The following is a 17719-nucleotide window of genomic DNA, read 5'->3' as shown; positions in this document are numbered from 1 at the left end:
TCAGTCAATTCCATTCCTTAGAAAATAATTTACTGCACATACCTCCTTGCAGGTGGGCCCTGCATGCTATCCCCTGTTCTGAAGTTACCTCACTCCTCAGAATGGCCGAGAACAGCAAGTGGATCTTAGTTACGACCGCTAAGATCATAGACAAACTCAGGTAGATTCTTCTTCTAATGCTGCCTGAGAACAAACAACACACTCCGGTGCCGTTTAAAATAACAAACTTTTGATTGAAGAAATAAAAACTAAGTTTAACCCACCACAGTCCTCTCACACGTCCTATCTTTAGTTAGGTGCAAGAGAATGACTGGATATGACGTAGAGGGGAGGAGCTATATAGCAGCTCTGCTTGGGTGATCCTCTTGCACTTCCTGTTGGGGAGGAGATATAATCCCATAAGTAATGGATGACCCGTGGACTGACTACACTTAACAGGAGAAATGATGTCGTCAAACTGATCAGATAAAAGTTCACTGAATTTAAAATTCACTCATACATTTAGTTAAGATACCATCACATTCCTGGATTCACCATAAAGCTGTTCTGTAAAGAGTCAGACACCAACTGATATTTGCACGCACATAGTGCTCATTATGCGAAATAGATACACAACATACCCTATGGTTAATTCCTAAGAGCAAGAAGAAAATGTACATACATTGAGGACTATGATACAGAGGTCGAGATAATCAAGAATAGGTTTTTGAAAAATAATATCTAAAGGAAACGGTGGAAATAGCAGAAAAAAGAGCAGGATTTAATGAATTGTAAATCCAACTATGGTTGGAGTGCTTATGTGTGAAAATATATATTGGAAGGACAAAGAGAAAAGAAAAGTATAGACTAGCAGAACACTTGAGAAATACTGAGACTCGTCTCTTATACAATAGAGTATCTGCACATTATTGCAGATGCACGTGGGTAAGATGACTGCAGTTTAAAGATTAATGCCATTGAATATGTGAAGAGAGAAGAGGGGGGAAGATTTATTTTAAGTTTAAATCAAATTTTCTTTCTTTAAATCAGATTTTTTTTTAGATAGTTTTTTTTATTTATAATACATTATAATTTAAAGGATTTGTTTTTTATTATGTGGTATGAGGCTGTATATTCATGGCTGTACTGTTTAATTGTTTTAGTAAATTAATTCCGTTAATCCATTCAACTGCAACTGCTAGCACTGCAAAAAATATCACTTAATAGTCTTTATTTCAGAGTTGACTGATAGAATGCTAAATTATATTATGGTATATGCAGTGATACCACTTTTGCTTATTTTGTTCTCATAAGCTACATAGTATAATTTGTTATCATAGTTACCTAAGGTCCAAGAGAGGCCTTATTTTTATTTAAAATGATCTCCTGGAAAAAAGAAAATTTATGCTTACCTGATAAATGTATTACTTTTTTCACACGATGAGTCCACGGATCATCTAATTACTATAGGGAATATCACTCCTGCCCAGCAGGAGCCGGCAAAAATCACCACAGCAAAGCTGTTAAATATCACCTCCCTTCCCTCCCACCCCAGTCATTCGACCGAAGTAAAGGAGAGAAAGGAAGCAACAAGGTGCAGAGGTGTCTGAAGTTTATAATAAACCAACAACCTGTCTATAGAACCGGGGCGGGCCGTGGACTCATTGTGTCAAAAAAGAATACATTTATCAGGTAAGCATAAATTTTCTTTTCTTTTTAATGACACAATGAGTCCACGGATCATCTAATTACTATTGGGAATCAATACCCAAGCTAGAGTACACAGATGATACGGGAGGGACAAGACAGGGAACCTAAACCAAAGGCACCACTGCTTGAAGAACCTTTCTCCAAAAAGCGGCCTCAGCTGAGGCAAAAGTGTCAAATTTGTAGAATTTTGAAAAAGTGTGAAGAGAGGATCAAGTTGCAGTCTTGCAAATCTGTTCCACAGAAGCTTCATTTTTGAATGCCCATGAGGAAGTAACAGCCCTCGTGGAATGAGCCGTAACTTTCTCTGGAGGCTGCTGTCCAGCAGTCTCATATGCAAAATGTATGATACTCTTCAGCCAAAAAGAAAGAGAAGTAGCCGTAGCTTTCTGTCCCTTAAGTTTTCCTGAGAAAACCACAAACAAAGCAGAAGACTGACGAAAATCCTTAGTTGCCTGCAGATAAAACTTTAAGGCACGAACCACATCCAAATTGTGCAGAAGCCGTTCCTTCTGAGAGGTAGGATTAGGACACAAGGAAGGAACCACAATCTCTTGATCAATGTTCCAGTCAGAAACAACTTTAGGAAGAAAACCTAACGCAACACTACCTTATCCAAATTAAAACTAAGGTAAGGTGACTCATACTGTAATGCCGAGAGCTCTGACACTCTACGAGCAGAAGAAATAGCCACTAGAAACAAAACTTTCCAAGATAACAACTTAATATCTAAGGAATGCTTGAAGAACCTTAAGAACTAAATTAAGACTCCAGGGAGGAGTAACTGGTTTGAACACAGGCCTGATCCTGACTAAGGCCTGACAAAACGACTGCACATCTGGAACGTCTGCCAGACGTTTATGTAACAAAATAGACAAGGCAGATATTTGACCCTTTAGGGAGCTTGCCGATAATCCCTTCTCCAAACCTTCTTGGAGAAATGACAGAATTCTAGGAATCCTAACTCTTCTCCAAGAGTAGCCCTTGGATTCACACCAATATAGGTATTTACGCCATATCTTATGGTAAATTTTTCTAGTCACAGGTTTACGAGCCTGGATTATGGTCTCAATGACCGAATCTGAAAATCCCCGCTTGGATAAAATTAAGCGTTCAATCTCCAAGCAGTCAGCTTCAGAGAAACTAGATTTGGATGAATGAAGGGTCCCTGAAGTAGAAGGTCCTTCCTCAACGGAAGTCTCCAAGGTGGAAAAGATGACATTTCAACCAGGTCTGCATACCAAATCCTGCAAGGCCAAGCCGGTGCAATGAGGATCACCGATGCCCTCTCCTGCTTGATTCGAACAATGATACCAAAAGAAGAGAAAGTGTTAAAGATACTAAACACTGTCACTCTAATATGCTAACACTAAGGTTGGAATATCTCTTAAAACCAACCCAAAAAATATGGATACAGAAAAAACAAAGTAAGGGTAGCGCTGAAACAGCTTAGAGGCTAATCAGGTGAAATGGATAGTTAAGGTGTTACAAAAAATGTTCTTTGAACTCTGAACAATTGGAAATGTGTAGTGTTGTGAGATGATATGTAAAACACTAAATAGTGAAGAATAATCTCTATATAAATGTACACCAAGTCTCATATGGCAATGGAAATTTTAATTATAAATAAAATAAAATAATATGTTAAAAGGTGCCGGCACCAATGGCGAAATTTAAAAATACATGGTGCAATCAAATGTAGTCTAAATTGGAAACATATAAGATGCAAAAAGATAGTGTGTTGTTAGATACAATTTGTATTGTGACCACAATTTTTAACAAAATTTCTAACAAAGGCTCTATGTTTCCTAGTTTAGGTCAGTCTCATAAGTAGGATGTTTAAATGGCAAACAATTGTTGCCAATTCTATTGATGCTTGTTTACCGTACTTCTGTTTGTGGTTACCGTCCTCAAATATTTGGAAACAAAACTGTTTGCGGCCGTGGATGGTAGACGAACAAACCGCTCCAGCGGTGCTGTCCAATCCTTTGTGGGTGGCAAGCGTTGTTGCTATTAATCTGCAATTTCAGGATATAGAATCCCAGTATGTCTAGATAGCCTGTGTATTGCCGTGGCTAAGTTGCAGGTAAATCCTGGGGCCGAGGTATTTGCTGGCAGCCGTAACACACTTTCTGGGCTGTACCTCCAGGTCCTATTACCTGTTCCGGTGTGTAGAATAACAGGATTGGAGATCCGTTAGATAGGATATGATGCTAGATAGATATATTGAGAACTCGGTAAATAGATCCTGGGTGAGGGATTACGCACATGTATACACCGCTTGTATGTTAAGACGGCTTTAATGCACCTCACCTACTAAGACCAAGTTCCCCAATTAAATAAATAAGTGAATGTGAGTAGGATGAGCAAATCTATGCGTTTCAGCCGGGTAGGCCTTTATCATTTCACCTGATTAGCCTCTAAGCTGTTTCAGTGCTACCCTTACTTTGTTTTTTCTGATTCGAACAATGACCCAAGGGAGAAGAGCGAACGGAGTAAATAGGTATGCAAGACTGAAATTCCAAGGTACTGCCAGGGCGTCTAGCAATACCGCCTGAGGGTCCCTTGACCTCGACCCGTATCTCGGAAGCTTGGCATTCTGTCGAGATGTCATGAGATCCAACTCCAGCTGACCCCATTTTAGAATCAGGCTGGAAAACACCTCCGGATGGAGTTCCCACTCCCCCGGGTGAAAGGTCTGTCTGCTTAGGAAGGCTGCCTCCCAGTTGTCCACCACTGGAATGTGGATCGCCGACAGACAGCAAGAGTGAGTCTCTGCCCACCGATTTATCTTGGCTACCTCTCTCATTGCTAAGGAACTCTGCGTTCCTCCCTGATGATTGATGTAAGCCACTGAAGTTATGTTCTCCAACTGGAACCTGATAAACTGGGCCGAGGCTAACTGGGGCCAGGCCAGAAGAGCATTGAAGATCGCTCTCAGCTCCAGAATGTTTATAGGCAGAACAGACTCAGACCGAGTCCAAACTCCCTGAGCCTTTAGGGAGCCCCAGACTGCTCCCCGTCCTAGAAGGCTGGCGTCTGTTGTCACAATCACCCAGGTGGGTCTGCGAAAGCATGTTCCCTGGGAGAGATGATCCTGAGACAACCACCATTGAAGAGAATCCCCTGTCTCCTGCTCCAGTAGAATACGTAAAGACAAATCCGCATAATCTCCGTTCTATTGACTGAGCATGTTTAACTGTAGAGATCTGTGGTAGAAATGAGTGAACGGGATGATGTCCTTTGCCGCCACCATCAGCCCGATTACCTCCATGCACTGAGCCACTGATGGCCGAGGAGCGGACTGAAGCACTAGGCAAGAAGCAAAAATCTTTCATTTCCTGACTTCTGTCGGAAAAATCTTCATTGATAGGGAATCTATTATGGTTCCCAAGAAAGTTGTGTTTGGAACTAAGGAGCTGTTTTCCAAATTTACCTTCCAACCATGAGATCGCAGGAAGGATAACAACATGTCCGTGTGGGACATTGCTTGTTGAAAAGATGGCGCCTGGACCAGGATGTTGTCCAGATAGGGTGCCACTGCAATGCCCTGTAATCGGTGCCCCACCAACAGAGATCCCAGAACCTTTGAGAAAATTCTGGGAGCTGTGGCAAGAACGAAAGGAAGAGCCACGAATTGGAAGTGTTTGTCTAGAAAGGCAAACCTTAGAAACTTGTGATGATCCCTGTGAATGGGAACATGCAGGTACGCGTCCTTTAAATCCACTGTTGTCAGTAATTTACCCTCTTGGACCAAAGGAAGAATGGAACGAATAGTTTCCATCTTAAAGGACGGTACTCTGAGAAATTTGTTTAGACTCTTGAGATCTAAAATTGGCCTGAAAGTTCCCTCCTTTTTGGGAACCACGAACAGATTGGAATAAAACCCCAGACACCGTTCCAGCATTGGAACAGGGACTATTACTCCCAGGTTGGAGAGGTCCCATACACAGTGTAAGACAGTGACGTGCAGTGACGTCAGAGGCTGGTGAGGCAGTGGCTTGGATACGCCTTCATTCTTTAGATATCCTTTGTTGAAGAAATAGCAATGCACATATGTGAGCCAATCACATGAGGTATCTATGTGCAGCCACCAATCAGCAGCTACTGAGCATATTTAGATATGATTTTCAACAAAGGATATCAAAAGAATGAAGACAATTAGATATTAGATGTAAATTGGAAAGTTATTTAAATTGCATGTTCTTTCTAAATCATGAAAGAAAACATATGGGTTTCATGTCCCTTTAAATGGTGTCTTGGAAAACTGGTCAACTTAGTAAACATCTGATTTTAGTCTAAAGGATTGTAACAGAAACACTTGCCAGATAACAAAATGCTTGCTCTGATTATGAGATCTAGAAATCCATGCCCATTAAAATATGTTTAAAACATACTTTTTACTTTAATGCTGCAAATTATGCTTATAGATTCTTTCATTATTCAGTAAATATAAAAATGTCTTGATCCCGTGGCGGCTGGTGAAATTTAAAGATGGTGGGGCGCTTGACCCCACCCCTTTAAATAAAGCCACACCATCAGATGGCACTACCAATTCATTAATTAAATAAATAAAAGGTAGACAGAAACACATACACAGAGGGTTAGAGAGAGAAAGAGAGAGAAAGACACACACAGGGGGAGAGAGAGAGAGACACACACGCAGAGGGTTAGAGAGAGAGAAAGAGAGAGAGAAAGAGAGACATACAGAGGGTTAGAGAGAGAGAGGGACACAGAGGGTTAGAGAGAGAGAGAGAGAAAGAGACACACAGAGGGTTAGAGAGAGAGAGAGAGACACACACAGAGGGTTAGAGAGAGAGAGAGAGAAAAAGAGAGAGAGAGAGAGAGAGAGAGAGAGAGACACACAGAGGGTTAGAGAGAGAGAGAAAGAGAGACACACAATCACACACAGAGGGTTAGAGAAAGAGAGAGAGACACAATCAAACACAGAGGGTTAGAGAGACACATAAGGGATGAGAGAGTCAGAGGGGGAGGAAGAGAGACAGAGAGACCATGGGGAGAACAACACATAAGGAGAGAGATGGATAGATAGAGAGAGAGAGACACAAGGGGGGAGGGAGAGAGACCACTGCATTTTTAAGTAATAAAACAGCAGAGCTACAGAGAGTTCAGAAAGTGAAGGCAAGCTGTTAAGTTAGTGGGTGTAAAGGTTGAGGAAACAAAATGCAAAAACGACCCTGCTGTAAAAGAGTAAAAAAACACTAAACTACGTTCATTAAATTATTATTTTCACTAACAGAATCCCTTTCAGTGAAATCTAAGGTTGCAGAACTTACTAAGATGTGGCTAAAACACTGCTCATTGACTGCATCTCTCTTCCTGCTCTGCCTCTGTCTGTATTAAGGAAGTGACAGTGGCACATTCCACTGCACTTAGAGGGGAAATACAGAACTCTCTTTTTCACTTTAGCAAAAGCTGGCAGCTTCACAGCACAGCAACAAAATAAATGAAAGTAGTTTTTTTTCCGTTTTTGTTTTGTTTTATATGATTTAACATCCAGCCCCAACCCTAAGTTCCACTTACTAATGCCTCTCACTGGATTGGTTCAGCCCAAATAAGACTGCCTCAAATAAAGCACTTATGGGCCATGCAATGATCTTAACCACTGTCATCCAGTAGATGGCGCAGCATATTGTGTAATGGTGGGCAGACCTGCTTGTGCCTCTCCATTGCACAACATGTATCTATGAAGAAAAAAAATGCTGGGGAAAAAAATTGCAATTTTTTTATTTTATTTTTTTAAAGCCCATAAAAAATTATATATTTTTGCCCATATGAGAGGTGAAGCACTGCCTCACCTGCCTCTAGTGACTGCACAACACTGTAAGAACGCCTCTCTTTTTGTCTGGTCTACAGATAATCTTGAAAGCAGAAACCTGCCTCTGGGAGGAAAACTTTTGAACTCTAGTTTGAATCCCTGGGACACTATGTTCACTGCCCAGGGATTGTGAACATCTCAAACCCAAGCCTGAGCGAAGAAGGAAAGCCTGCCCCCTACAAGATCCTGTTCCAGATCGGGGGCATGCCCTTCATGCTGTCTTTGATTGAACAGCAGGCTTCTTGGATTATTTTCCCTTGTTCCAAGACTGATTGGGTCTCCAGGAAGGTTTAGACTGTTCTTGCTTGGAAACGGAAGAATTTCCTTTGAAATTTTGAAAGGAACGAAAATTACTCTGATGTCCCTTCTGCTTATTTCTCTTATCCTGAGGGAGAAGATGACCCTTACCTCCCGTAATATCAGAGATTATTTCCGTCAAGCCCAGTCCAAACAAGGTCTTCCCTTTGTAAGGAATCTCTAAAAGTTTGGACTTAGATGATACATCTGCAGACCAAGGCTTTAATCATAAGGCTCTGTGGGCTAGAACAGAAAACCCTGAAATCTTTGCTCCCAGTTTAATAACCTGTAGGGAAGCATCAGTAATAAAGGAATTAGCCAACTTAAGAGCTTGTATCTTATCCTGGATCTCATCCAGAGGAGTGTCTGTCCTAATAGCATCAGACAATGCGTCAAACCAGTATGCCGCTGCATTAGTGATGATAGCAATGCACACAGCTGGTGGCCATTGTAAACCTTGGTGTACATACATCTTTTTGAGTAACCCCTCTAATTTTTTGTCCATAGGATCTTTGAAGGCACAACTATCCTCTATGGGGATAGTAGTTCTCTTGGCCAGGGTGGAAAACAGAATTTATGTTTACCTGATAAATTACTTTCTCCAACGGTGTGTCCGGTCCACGGCGTCATCCTTACTTGTGGGATATTCTCCTCCCCAACAGGAAATGGCAAAGAGCCCAGCAAAGCTGGTCACATGATCCCTCCTAGGCTCCGCCTACCCCAGTCATTCGACCGACGTTAAGGAGGAATATTTGCATAGGAGAAACCATATGATACCGTGGTGACTGTAGTTAAAGAAAATAAATTATCAGACCTGATTAAAAAAACCAGGGCGGGCCGTGGACCGGACACACCGTTGGAGAAAGTAATTTATCAGGTAAACATAAATTCTGTTTTCTCCAACATAGGTGTGTCCGGTCCACGGCGTCATCCTTACTTGTGGGAACCAATACCAAAGCTTTAGGACACGGATGAAGGGAGGGAGCAAATCAGGTCACCTAAATGGAAGGCACCACGGCTTGCAAAACCTTTCTCCCAAAAATAGCCTCAGAAGAAGCAAAAGTATCAAACTTGTAAAATTTGGTAAAAGTGTGCAGTGAAGACCAAGTCGCTGCCCTACATATCTGATCAACAGAAGCCTCGTTCTTGAAGGCCCATGTGGAAGCCACAGCCCTAGTGGAATGAGCTGTGATTCTTTCGGGAGGCTGCCGTCCGGCAGTCTCGTAAGCCAATCTGATGATGCTTTTAATCCAAAAAGAGAGAGAGGTAGAAGTTGCTTTTTGACCTCTCCTTTTACCAGAATAAACAACAAACAAGGAAGATGTTTGTCTAAAATCCTTTGTAGCATCTAAATAGAATTTTAGAGCGCGAACAACATCCAAATTGTGCAACAAACGTTCCTTCTTTGAAACTGGTTTCGGACACAGAGAAGGTACGATAATCTCCTGGTTAATGTTTTTGTTAGAAACAACTTTTGGAAGAAAACCAGGTTTAGTACGTAAAACCACCTTATCTGCATGGAACACCAGATAAGGAGGAGAACACTGCAGAGCAGATAATTCTGAAACTCTTCTAGCAGAAGAGATTGCAACTAAAAACAAAACTTTCCAAGATAATAACTTAATATCAACGGAATGTAAGGGTTCAAACGGAACCCCCTGAAGAACTGAAAGAACTAAATTGAGACTCCAAGGAGGAGTCAAAGGTTTGTAAACAGGCTTAATTCTAACCAGAGCCTGAACAAAAGCTTGAACATCTGGCACAGCTGCCAGCTTTTTGTGAAGTAACACAGACAAGGCAGAAATCTGTCCCTTCAGGGAACTTGCAGATAATCCTTTTTCCAATCCTTCTTGAAGGAAGGATAGAATCTTAGGAATCTTAACCTTGTCCCAAGGGAATCCTTTAGATTCGCACCAACAGATATATTTTTTCCAAATTTTGTGGTAAATTTTTCTAGTTACAGGCTTTCTGGCCTGAACAAGAGTATTGATAACAGAATCTGAGAACCCTCGCTTCGATAAGATCAAGCGTTCAATCTCCAAGCAGTCAGCTGGAGTGAAACCAGGTTCGGATGTTCGAACGGACCCTGAACAAGAAGGTCTCGTCTCAAAGGTAGCTTCCAAGGTGGAGCCGATGACATATTCACCAGATCTGCATACCAAGTCCTGCGTGGCCACGCAGGAGCTATCAAGATCACCGACGCCCTCTCCTGATTGATCCTGGCTACCAGCCTGTGGATGAGAGGAAACGGCGGGAACACATAAGCTAGTTTGAAGGTCCAAGGTGCTACTAGTGCATCCACTAGAGCCGCCTTGGGATCCCTGGATCTGGACCCGTAGCAAGGAACTTTGAAGTTCTGACGAGAGGCCATCAGATCCATGTCTGGAATGCCCCACAGCTGAGTGACTTGGGCAAAGATTTCCGGATGGAGTTCCCACTCCCCCGGATGCAATGTCTGATGACTCAGAAAATCCGCTTCCCAATTTTCCACTCCTGGGATGTGGATAGCGGACAGGTGGCAGGAGTGAGACTCCGCCCATAGAATGATTTTGGTCACTTCTTCCATCGCTAGAGAACTCCTTGTTCCCCCCTGATGGTTGATGTACGCAACAGTTGTCATGTTGTCTGATTGAAATCGTATGAACTTGGCCCTCGCTAGCTGAGGCCAAGCCTTGAGAGTATTGAATATCGCTCTCAGTTCCAGAATATTTATCGGTAGAAGAGATTCTTCCCGAGACCAAAGACCCTGAGCTTTCAGGGCTCCCCAGACCGCGCCCCAGCCCATCAGACTGGCGTCGGTCGTGACAATGACCCACTCTGGTCTGCGGAATGTCATCCCTTGTGACAGGTTGTCCAGGGACAGCCACCAACGGAGTGAGTCTCTGGTCCTCTGATTTACTTGTATCTTCGGAGACAAGTCTGTATAATCCCCATTCCACTGACTGAGCATGCACAGTTGTAATGGTCTTAGATGAATGCGCGCAAAAGGAACTATGTCCATTGCCGCTACCATCAACCCGATCACTTCCATGCACTGAGCTATGGAAGGAAGAGGAACGGAATGAAGTATCCGACAAGAGTCTAGAAGCTTTGTCTTTCTGGCCTCTGTCAAAAATATCCTCATTTCTAAGGAGTCTATTATTGTTCCCAAGAAGGGAACCCTTGTTGACGGAGATAGAGAACTCTTTTCCACGTTCACTTTCCATCCGTGAGATCTGAGAAAGGCCAGGACGATGTCCGTGTGAGCCTTTGCTTGAGGAAGGGACGAAGCTTGAATCAGAATGTCGTCCAAGTAAGGTACTACAGCAATGCCCCTTGGTCTTAGCACAGCTAGAAGGGACCCTAGTACCTTTGTGAAAATCCTTGGAGCAGTGGCTAATCCGAAAGGAAGCGCCACGAACTGGTAATGCTTGTCCAGGAATGCGAACCTTAGGAACCGATGATGTTCCTTGTGGATAGGAATATGTAGATACGCATCCTTTAAATCCACCGTGGTCATGAATTGACCTTCCTGGATGGAAGGAAGAATAGTTCGAATGGTTTCCATCTTGAACGATGGAACCTTGAGAAACTTGTTTAAGATCTTGAGATCTAAGATTGGTCTGAACGTTCCCTCTTTTTTGGGAACTATGAACAGATTGGAGTAGAACCCCATCCCTTGTTCTCTTAATGGAACAGGATGAATCACTCCCATTTTTAACAGGTCTTCTACACAATGTAAGAATGCCTGTCTTTTTATGTGGTCTACAGACAACTGAGACCTGTGGAACCTCCCCCTTGGAGGAAGTCCCTTGAATTCCAGAAGATAACCTTGGGAGACTATCTCTAGCGCCCAAGGATCCAGAACATCTCTTGCCCAAGCCTGAGCGAAGAGAGAGAGTCTGCCCCCCACCAGATCCGGTCCCGGATCGGGGGCCAACATTTCATGCAGTCTTGGTAGCAGTGGCAGGTTTCTTGGCCTGCTTTCCCTTGTTCCAGCCTTGCATTGGTCTCCAAGCTGGCTTGGCTTGAGAAGTATTACCCTCTTGCTTAGAGGACGTAGCACCTCGGGCTGGTCCGTTTCTACGAAAGGGACGAAAATTAGGTTTATTTTTTGCCTTGAAAGGCCGATCCTGAGGAAGGGCGTGGCCCTTACCCCCAGTGATATCAGAGATAATCTCTTTCAAGTCAGGGCCAAACAGCGTTTTCCCCTTGAAAGGAATGTTAAGTAGCTTGTTCTTGGAAGACGCATCAGCCGACCAAGATTTCAACCAAAGCGCTCTGCGCGCCACAATAGCAAACCCAGAATTCTTAGCCGCTAACCTAGCCAATTGCAAAGTGGCGTCTAGGGTGAAAGAATTAGCCAATTTGAGAGCATTGATTCTGTCCATAATCTCCTCATAAGGAGGAGAATCACTATCGACCGCCTTTATCAGCTCATCGAACCAGAAACATGCAGCTGTAGCGACAGGGACAATGCATGCAATTGGTTGTAGAAGGTAACCCTGCTGAACAAACATCTTTTTAAGCAAACCTTCTAATTTTTTATCCATAGGATCTTTGAAAGCACAACTATCCTCTATGGGTATAGTGGTGCGTTTGTTTAAAGTGGAAACCGCCCCCTCGACCTTGGGGACTGTCTGCCATAAGTCCTTTCTAGGGTCGACCAAAGGAAACAATTTTTTAAAAATGGGGGGAGGGACGAAAGGAATACCGGGCCTTTCCCATTCTTTATTAACAATGTCCGCCACCCGCTTGGGTATAGGAAAAGCTTCTGGGAGCCCCGGCACCTCTAGGAACTTGTCCATTTTACATAGTTTCTCTGGGATGACCAACTTGTCACAATCATCCAGAGTGGATAATACCTCCTTAAGCAGAATGCGGAGATGTTCCAACTTAAATTTAAATGCAATCACATCAGGTTCAGCCTGTTGAGAAATGTTCCCTGAATCAGTAATTTCTCCCTCAGACAAAACTTCCCTGGCCCCATCAGACTGGGTTAGGGGCCCTTCAGAGATATTAGTATCAGCGTTGCCATGCTCTTCAGTATCTAAAACAGAGCAGCCGCGCTTACGCTGACAAGTGTTCATTTGGGCTAAAATGTTTTTGACAGAATTATCCATTACAGCCGTTAATTGTTGCATAGTAAGGAGTATTGGCGCGCTAGATGTACTAGGGGCCTCCTGAGTGGGCAAGACTCGTGTAGACGAAGGAGGGAATGATGCAGTACCATGCTTACTCCCCTCACTTGAGGAATCATCTTGGGCATCATTGTCATTATCACATAAATCACATTTATTTAAATGAATAGGAATTCTGGCTTCCCCACATTCAGAACACAGTCTATCTGGTAGTTCAGACATGTTAAACAGGCATAAACTTAATAACAAAGTACAAAAACGTTTTAAAATAAAACCGTTACTGTCACTTTAAATTTTAAACTGAACACACTTTATTACTGCAATTGCGAAAAAACATGAAGGAATTGTGCAAAATTCACCAAATTCTCACCACAGTGTCTTAAAGCCTTAAAAGTATTGCACACCAAATTTGGAAGCTTTAACCCTTAAAATAACGGAACCGGAGCCGTTTTAAACTTTAACCCCTTTACAGTCCCTGGTATCTGCTTTGCTGAGACCCAACCAAGCCCAAAGGGGAATACGATACCAAATGACGCCTTCAGAAAGTCTTTTCTAAGTGTCAGAGCTCCTCTCACATGCGACTGCATGCCATGCCTCTCAAAAATAAGTGCGCCACACCGGCGCGAAAATGAGGCTCTGCTTATGCTTTGGGAAAGCCCCTAAGGTATAAGGTGTCTAATACAGTGCCTGCCGATATTATTATATCAAAATACCCAGATAAAATGATTCCTCAAGGCTAAATATGTGTTAATAATGAATCGATTTAGCCCAAAAAAAGTCTACTGTCTTAATAAGCCCTTGTGAAGCCCTTATTTACGATCGTAATAAACATGGCTTACCGGATCCCATAGGGAAAATGACAGCTTCCAGCATTACATCGTCTTGTTAGAATGTGTCATACCTCAAGCAGCAAGAGACTGCATACTGTTCCCCCAACTGAAGTTAATTGCTCTCAACAGTCCTGTGTGGAACAGCCATGGATTTTAGTTACGGTTGCTAAAATCATTTTCCTCATACAAACAGAAATCTTCATCTCTTTTCTGTTTCTGAGTAAATAGTACATACCAGCACTATTTCAAAATAACAAACTCTTGATTGAATAATAAAAACTACAGTTAAACACTAAAAAACTCTAAGCCATCTCCGTGGAGATGTTGCCTGTACAACGGCAAAGAGAATGACTGGGGTAGGCGGAGCCTAGGAGGGATCATGTGACCAGCTTTGCTGGGCTCTTTGCCATTTCCTGTTGGGGAGGAGAATATCCCACAAGTAAGGATGACGCCGTGGACCGGACACACCTATGTTGGAGAAACAGCTCCTTCCACCTTGGGGACTGTTTCCCAAGCCTCCTTGACAGAGTCAGCTATGGGAAACATCTTTTTAAATATAGGAGATGGAGAAAAAGGGATACCCTGTCTCTCCCACTCCTTAGCAATGATCTCAGAAGCTAGATCTGGTACAGGAAAAACCTCTGTCGAGGAAGGTACCTCAAAATATTTGTTTAGTTTACTGGATTTCTTCGGATTAACTATGACCATAGTGTCGCTGTCATCTAATGTAGCTAAAACCTCTTTAATAACAGACGGAGGTGCTCAAGCTTAAACCTGAAGGATACAACTTCAGTATCAGCAGTAGGAATTACAATGTCAGAGTCTGAGATTTCACCCTCAGATGCTACCGAAGGATCCTCCTCCTCAGGTTTCTGGGAAGGGACATCCGAAATAGCAATGACTGCATCAGTAACCTCACCTACTGAATGTCTACTCTGCAACATAGGAAAGACAGATAATGCATCAGAAACCGAAGAAGACATGAGAGAAGCGATGTCTTGTAACGTAACTCCTGGGGGAGTTAAAGAGGAAGCGCAGGGCACTGCATGTGTGGGCGAAACAAGATGGGACTCTTGAGGAGAAAGCTGCGGCATATATTGAGCATTGACATTAGACTCCTGAACAGCATCCTCCTTAGAAAATGTTGGCTCAGAAAAAAGTCTATCCCTGTAATTTAAAGTTCTCTCAATGCATGAGGAACAGAAAGGGATTGGTGGTTCCACATTGGCATTAAAACACAAAGCACAAGTGACTTTTTGCACAGCCTCTTGGTCCATTCTGACTCACAATGGGTCCAAATATCAAATAAAATGATCACATTTTTAATCAAAATTTAAAGCAGAAAAAAAGTTACTGTTACTTTAAAATTTAAACGTTAACTTTTTTATTTCTTATCTGCAGTAATGACAGCAAGTCTAAACAGTTCACCTCTGCACCTCAGCAGCTTAGCTGAGGTTCCTATCTGCCTGACGACCTGGTTCTCTCTGAGCAGGAGCCGACTCTTTAGTGATAGATCCGGAACTCAGTAGGAGATGGAATAAACCAGACTGCGTTATAACACACACATAAAATGAGCGATATAAGTAATGGAGATGGATGCTGCACTGCTTCCCCTTCCGACAAAATGGAAGTAAGGGAAAGAAAGGCGCGCAATGTAAATTGCCGCCTCCTCTGGATCCGCCCATCGTGGGTGTAACAAAAAGTCTTCTCCCGGTCATTATGTTCTTACTAAGTGAAACCGCCGGGAGTATGGAACCACCAACATGCCTTATATAATTTTTGTAGCCCCAGTGCCTGTGTGCTGTCCACACTAAAGAGCCCAAATACCACTGAGCCTTTATATGTGTCTCATATGAAATAAAGTGCCCCTTATTCTGAGTCTTCCTCTTGTAGCCCCAGAAAATAAAGTAAGCACTTACCTCCTAATCTGCCCGACAGCAAGGAAGCTCCCAGGTTTGAGAGGTCCTCTCCCTCCCATAGACCTGTGAAACAAGAGAAAGGACTGAGTAAAATCCCTCAGCCTTTTAGAGATAGGGCAGCATCAGTATATGGGAGGTGCAGTGAGAATTATATCCCACAAGTTCCCATTGCTCTAAAGCCACCACTGCTCTACTGAAGAGACTGATATGGACTACGGCAACACCCTAGGACAAAGCAGCACAATCTTGCACTACTTAGAAAAAGATTCTTCAATCAAGAGTTTATTATTTTTTAACACCTAACTTTACCACTTCCTTGCTCTAACGTAGGCAAAGAGAATGACTGGGGTGGGAGGGAAGGGAGGTGATATTTAACAGCTTTGCTATGGTGCTCTTTGCCGCCTCCTGCTGGGCAGGAGTGGTATTCCCAATAGTAATTAGATGATCCGTGGACTCATTGTGTCATTAAAAAGAAATGGTCCTTGTTGAACAACTAGTATTTAAATGTGGGATAATAAATCCTAGTGATACCCAGAAATGTGACTGATGATTGATACAAGCTCAGGTGTATTTGGTTACAGGTAATGATACAATGTAAATTATTTAAAAGAGGTTTTTTTTTTAATTAATAATGTGTACATCAGATAACTACAATGAAAATGACAAATCTAATACATGCTATACAAAGAGTTGTGTGTCATTTAAATAAAACATTTTTTACTTTTAAGTGGTAATAAGTAACAGATAAATGTTATGCGCCAGATTTGTGGAGTGGTATTTAACGCTTCTTCTTGTGAACTAACTCTGCTAGATGTTAGGTTTTGGTGCACGTTGGGTATTGCTTGTATTACTAGTTGAAAATAAAAAGTTTTCTCTCTTGCTCTAATCTGATGCACACATAGAGCCGAAGTTAGAATATCGCAAACGCGTTAACATATTCCCCCATAGAAGCCAAAGGAGAAAAAAAAGTTGGGGGAAAAAACTAACACCCTAGAGCAAACCCGATCGCATATTCTTAAGCGCTCTAACCTGACAGGAAAATATTAATATTTCACATTCCAATGATCTTCACATAGCAGAATATGTTCTATTTATTCATAAATACCTATGTCTACATATATCTGATTTTGTTTGGTACAATATCTATCTAAACCTATATATAGATGATTATATATAGGTATAGATATATGCAGATATATTTAGGAATATGTATTTTATAAATACATAGAACATATTCTGCAATGTGAAATATTTACTGTAAATACACAGTATAACACTTTAATAAATATGAATATTGCATAAACATGCTTTTTCATGTTTTCATCTACTTGACTGCAAAGGATTCCAAAGCACTTATTGAAATGTCTCTATATGCATACATACAGTATGTATATGTTTATAAGTGTGTATATATGTCTGTAAATAGATATATAACTATATAAATATGCCGACATGTGTTAACTGTAATTGTACTCAAGCAATTGCGTTTACTTTCAACTTTTCAACCAGTATCAATTACAATAAACAGATTAAATCCGGGCCTTCTAAGAGGCTTAACCTGCCCCGACCAGCAAAGGGTCTGGATTGAGGGTGCACCTTCATGCAGATTTTGAAGTGGAAGGAAACTTCTTATTTTGCTTGGGCTTATGTCAGACTGGATTGGTCTTCCAGGTAGACTTAGAGGTATCTGCTTCTGAGGGAAAGAAAGTCCTTTGAAAAACTACTTTGATACCATGTCAGCAGACCACAGTTACAACTTTATAGCCCTCTAGTGAGGACCGCCAAAGTAGTAATCTTTGCATAAATGTGAATGATCTTCAATCTCCTCTAAGGATGATTCTACGGAAACCAGCTCAGAAACGAAGTCACACCTAAGAAAAAAGCTCTTGCAACACCAGCTATAGCTACAGTTGGTTGCAACAACAGATCCTCTTGCAAAAAATGGCCTTTCAGAGGAAAACCTGCTGCCTCTTATCCAAGGATCTTTGAAAAAAAGAGCTGTCCTCCAAAAGAATCATGGTTCACCTA

At 42.1% G+C, this 17719-nt stretch overlaps 1 protein-coding gene across 1 annotated transcript in view; it reads right to left on the bottom strand.

Annotated features, from left to right (window-relative positions):
- The window catches only part of VAT1L (vesicle amine transport 1 like), a 676099-nt gene that overhangs the window by 200497 nt on the left and 457883 nt on the right, over nucleotides 1-17719 (bottom strand). The gene's annotated exons all lie outside the window — the stretch shown is intronic.

This window comes from Bombina bombina, chromosome 1 (genome assembly GCF_027579735.1).
Source record: "Bombina bombina isolate aBomBom1 chromosome 1, aBomBom1.pri, whole genome shotgun sequence".
Taxonomy (NCBI): Eukaryota; Metazoa; Chordata; class Amphibia; order Anura; family Bombinatoridae; genus Bombina; species Bombina bombina.
This window is presented reverse-complemented; position numbering and strand designations above follow the sequence as displayed.